Raw genomic sequence first — 6,070 nt, 5'->3', positions numbered from 1 at the left:
GGAGAAGATACAGTACAACAAATTTGAGTTTTGTCTGATTTAAAAATGATACTATACTTGTTAGTCGACATAAAAATGATACTATACTTGTGAGTCGATATCAAAATGATACTATACTTGTGAGTCGACATAAAAATGATCCTATACTTTTGAGTCGACATAAAAATGATACTATACTTGTGAGTCGATATAAAAATGAATTTTATCTAAAATTAAGCCTACCTCTCACCGGCATGACAAGTTTTAATACACCACTATGTTTCTGATTTATTAGTTTTGCAATATTTCACATGGAACTGAATCAGAAACGATTGTACTCTAGGCAAGTATTAAGGTTATCAGTACGTAAGTTGAAACCAAATATGATGCATTAACTTGCTTACGTATGAAAATACACCGATAAAACAATCTCCGAAAACATGTTTCTGAAGAAATCAAAGAAATATACAACCTTAATTCAGTGTTTTTGAAGGCATTTTATTAATTTTATGTGAATCTCCATAGGTGTTTGCCTTAATATAAATGATCAAGTTACTTATTTCCTTGCATTTAGTAGGTGTTTGCCTTAATATAAATGATCAAATTACTTATTTCCTTGCACTTAGTAGGTGTTTGCCTTAATATAAATGATCAAATTACTTATTTCCTTGCATTTAGTGACCCCGGTGGGACAGCGGTATATCTAGGAACTTCCAAAACTAAAATCCAAGGTTCAATTCCCCGTGGTAGGAACAGCAGATAGCCTAATGTGTCTTCGCTGTAAAACAAACAATCTTTGCATTTAAGATTAAAATGTACGAAAATTCTTCATAGAATTGTTTTAACTTTGGTATGCCATTACATTGCCCCCAATATTAAAACATTAGTTGTTTCAGTTGTAATTGGTGTTTTTCTGACACGTGTTCTTTCATTTTTATGTTATTATCAGCTTGAATCAGTATACGTGATAGATGAAGAGTATCAAACTGCTGATGTTGATAGATATTTTTAATCAAAGTGATTGCAACTTTTAAGGTATTATAATTATAAAATTGTATGGTTGCCTAAATAATTATCTTTTTAGCTTGTTTTCTCGTGTGTGACATTCTCGTTCCAATCTACATATCTCTTTTATATTTCCTACCTACATATTTCTGATTTCTCAAAGTCTAAAAACCGCAATTCAAAACATTAGTCATTTGTTTATCTAAGTAACACAGAACAGTGTCTACATCAGTTCCAGCTCATCATCTTACAAAATTCCTTAAATGAAGAGTATGTAAGGTGGGATTTGGCGTAAAAATGCTTATTTATATTTCCCAGCTTCTTATTCCTCATAAGCGTAATTTGAGCATACTCAAAAAGTTTATGCAAAAACAAACGCTAAGCTTCCAGAAAGAAATTATTTGTTTATTTAAAGTTTTGGCGCAAAGCTACACAAAAGATCAACTACAAGAAGACGGACTAGAGAGAAGGAAATTAGTCAATAACACCAACCGCCATCTCTTGGGCTACTCTTATCGGACCGAATAATGGAATTTCACTATCATCCTTATAAAGCACCCTATGGCTCCAAAATGCAGAACACGTTTTTGTGGCATCAGAACACCAAACATAAATCGTTTTCCTGTCACCGAAAATCTCGCCCTTTCAGCCGCGAGGACGTTATAAGTGATGGTGAATTCCACTTGTCGTTGGTGAAGAAAAGCCCAAAAGATGGCGGTGAGTGGTATTAACTAACTAGCTGGCTTCCATCTAGTCTATCACTTCCAAATTAGGAACTGCTAGCGCAGATAACCATCTAGTAGCTTTGCTCCAAATTCATCAAACAAACATAAATATTGGCCACATCTAGCCCCCAGAAAGTAAGGGAAATAAGTGTCAATTAAATGGTAAAAACGTATTTCAATGTATGTACATTTAAAATTACACGTTTTTACAGCTACTGGTAATTAATCTGAAAGGTCATTAAAAATTACACAAACAGGTTTCTTTAAAATACGGTATTTTTTGTTTTGTTGTTGTTTGTTTTCAGATAATCGCACAAAGTTACCCAAGGGCTGATATATTGTTGGGAGGGCAGCTTATGTATATCCTTTCACTCTTTGTGTTGTTGTTTCATATTTAAAGAATGTTTAAAATTAAATCTGTTCATATTTTTTAATGTTTTATTGCAATTAATCATACTTCATTTAAGTTTTTTCAGTAGATATTGCTAATTATAAAATACCAACTGAAGTTAATATTCGTTTTATTACCTCTGCCTTTATTAAAGCTTAAAACTCTATGATATGACATAAACTTCAGTATACTTATATTAGAATATTTGATCAAGTTGCACTGTTATAGTGGCTGATTTCTAAATGTAAGAATTGATTATCATACACGATATTTCCCGTTGTTCGAAAGAATAGTATATTTACTTTATTTCATTTGAATTATAACTTATTACAGATAGAACAACTGGTAATTTCTTTTACTATGGTTTAATAATTCACTTTTACACAAGTATCCAGCAAATTTAAAATAATTGATAGATAATGCAGGTAATGGTTCGTACTTCATTATTACACAACGCTTAATATTCAACCTCTGTATCAACAAGCTCCCCTAACTAAATTAATAAATGAAAAACTTGTTTATTATCGCATAAACGGGGTATTATTTGCACGGTTACAACGTTTCATCAGGTTTCACAAAAGTTTTTTCATTTAGTCTGACAGAATGCTTTATTTGATTATTTATTTAGATAACAACTAGAGTGAAACTTCAATTAGTCGAGTTTCTTCAGAAACTAAAGTTTCCAACAGGAAATGTTTGTATACACTTTTTGAACATTTTTTTTATTTAAGAAACATTGTCTCTGCGAGAAAGATTGATAACTTTGAGGATTTATATTATGTACAAAAATCAATATTTTTTCTACAGTCAAATCCATTATAGTTAATTATTTATCGTAGGTCATTAAAATGTTACATTTTATATAATTCAATAGACTCCTGCTATATGGATATAAGAATAATCTTCTATTCGCTATTAAAACACTTAGAGTTTAGAATATCCAATACTTAATTTATTTATTGTCTACAAACACCTGATCAGGATATTAGAAACACCTTCAAATTATTTTCCAAGTTTTTTCTTTCCTATTTTTCTTTCTAATCATATTCGATTATTCCTTTATCAGACTTTCACATGTCAAATTTTAAATTGATAATATATCCATTGGTAATAAAAAAACAACAAGCAAAAAAATGCAAGTTTATTTTATTTCATCCATTCATTTATTCTCCAGTGGCAAACTTGAAAATGTTCAGTCTTTTTCTTGAAAACTACAATTTAGAATATTATTAAATGTACAACTACATTTTCGTAAGTTATTAGAAATCCCTTTGGCACGCTATCAGCTAGAATGATAAAGTGTTTCTTAACCAACCGGTATTATTTCCGTTTCAAAGGACCGGAAACGCATGATATATATTAATATAGAAATAAATGTTCTAGTGAACATGTGTAACTATGAACACGAATTATAAATAGGTCGTCAATCAAATGAGTTCGTGATAATACCAAGCTCCGTCCACAAGGCAAATAAACGTTGTTTTAAAACATACATTGTATTATTTGTACGCAATTACGTAAGTTTAATAAACATAATGTGGAATGAAGACCAACTGTATATGATCTTAAAGTGTTGTTTTTTCTCTCTTCTGTTTTGATAAAACAGCATTCGTTAGTTGAAATTATAGAAAACGTCAGAAAATGTGAACATACTTATAATATGTTTTTTTTACAAATATATAAGAGCTAAAGTAAACATTTCTTCCGTTTGTCTATAGTTTGACTTATTAGCTAAATTTTAAAATTAATTTACATTATTAGAGTGTTCGCACGTTGACATTAAACTAAAAATGCGTACATTTTCTTTGAGCATTGTTCAAGATCCGCAGAATCATTTTTTCGTGGTTGAAAAGTCTAAGCGACTTATCACTTGTTCATAAATATACTGCTGCGACTTTTGTGTTTCTAAACTTACTTTTAACATTTTTAGTCGCATAATAACAGCATAAGCTACTAACATCTCCACTCCTGTTAAATAAGAAACAAACAAAATGAACAGGAATCTAGTATGTGCCAGATGTTAATAGCTAAGAATAACAGCATAAGCGACTAACATCTCCACTCCTGTTAAATAACAAACAAACAAAGCAAGAATCTAGTATGTGCCAGATGTTAATAGCTAAGAATAACATCATAAGCTACTAACATCTCCACTCCTGTTAAATAAGAAACAAACAAAGTGAATAAAACATCTGGCACATACTAGATTCCGTTATTCTTAGCTATTAACATCTGGCATATACTAGATTCCTATTCACTTTGTTTGTTTTTATTTAACAGGAGTGGAGATGTTAGTGGCTTATGCTATTATTCTTAGCTATTAACATAAGCCACTAACATCTCCACTCCTGTTAAATAATAAACAAACAAAATGAACAGGAATCTAGTATGTGCCAGATGTTAATAGCTACTAATAACAGCATAAGCTACTAACATCTCCACTCCTGTTAAATAACAAACAAACAAAATGAACAGGAATCTAGTATGTGCCAGATGCTAATAGCTAAGAAACAGATGATAAACACCCACCAAAAAAAAAAGGTACAACTTTAAAATAAATGGGTAATGATTTCTTAGTTCACCCTAATACTGTTAGCGATGTATTTTGTTTTAACTACTTCCTTGCAACATTCAAGATAACTGCTGACATTTAAACGACCAGGTTGAGATATGTACGGTCACTCGAATAGCATGGATATGTTACAGAATTCACCAGTCATGTGTAGGCTATTATTTATACGCTGTATTCTAATTAAATATATCTGACCTACCGTAATGTAACAGACTCTCACTAATGAACTTAACTCAGTATCGTTCAACCATAACAAAACGCATTTCCGTTTATTCTCTAATCACAACATGCAAGCCATTTGCCATAAAAATATGTTTCTAGATTTCTTGAAGTGAGCGCTAGGGATGTAATCAATCTAACTAACTATGATTTATGGCTACTAGTTGGCTTTTCATTCTTATGGGGGGGGGGGGGGTTAGGTACGTTACGCTTAAGTCATTTGCCAGAAATGTAATACGATTATTTGTTTCGAATTTGTAAGCCACGTGTTAGTAGGAGATTATTTTAATTTTTTCTTTACGTAAGTTAGTGTTCCTTATAAAGAGTTACAGATTCTAATAACATTTGAATTAGCCCAGAATGCTTAATGATGATTCTCTTATAGAAAATAGGAAAAGAAATCATGGCATTCTTGGTGAAACGAAATTAGAAACATCATACATAACAAATGCATACTTTTAATGCCTTCTACTTAGTTTTTCGCTCTTGTTAAGCTACCTCATTTTACATTTCCCTTGATTCTAAGTCGTTCCTACGTGACAATATAGTCAAATTTAAATGGCTTCTAGCACGTGTTTGAGTAATAATTCAAAATGCACGTATTGGAACACAAAAACAAAACGCAATGCAATAATAAGTCACATGACATCCTGGGAATCATTTGAAAAAAAAAAGCTTTTATGTGAGAATTTTGTAATTCACATGAATAATAACATAGGCCTGCGATGGTTTTATTGTCTTGAAATTTTTTACATGTTCTACACTAATTTCTGTACACTGAATCCGAAAATGTTATGTACTTTTATATAAGTGAATCATTTTCATTGAAATCGGGTCACATTTTGTTATACTTAAAATGTTGACAACCACAAGCTATATATTTCTCTAGACCAATCGCGACGTGAGTCTTATCGGTCGTTCTGGAACCAAACATAATGATAAACAAATGTTCATTGTGATAAACAAATGTTCATTGTGATAAATAAAATAATAATTTGATCTAGGTAAGATTTTTTTTCCCGACTTGTAAAAGTCCTTGCGAGATAGAAAAAATGAATATTACTCTCGAAATCTGCGTAGCTGAGTTATAGGAAATCCGTTATTAAAACCAAAACAACTTTTATGAAGTTTAAATTCGCAGGCCTGAGTAATGGAAGTTAATTTTTTTTTTTTTTTTTT

This window comes from Limulus polyphemus, unplaced genomic scaffold (assembly GCF_000517525.1).
Source record: "Limulus polyphemus unplaced genomic scaffold, Limulus_polyphemus-2.1.2 Scaffold60, whole genome shotgun sequence".
In the NCBI taxonomy this organism is placed as follows: Eukaryota; Metazoa; Arthropoda; class Merostomata; order Xiphosura; family Limulidae; genus Limulus; species Limulus polyphemus.
This window is presented reverse-complemented; position numbering follows the sequence as displayed.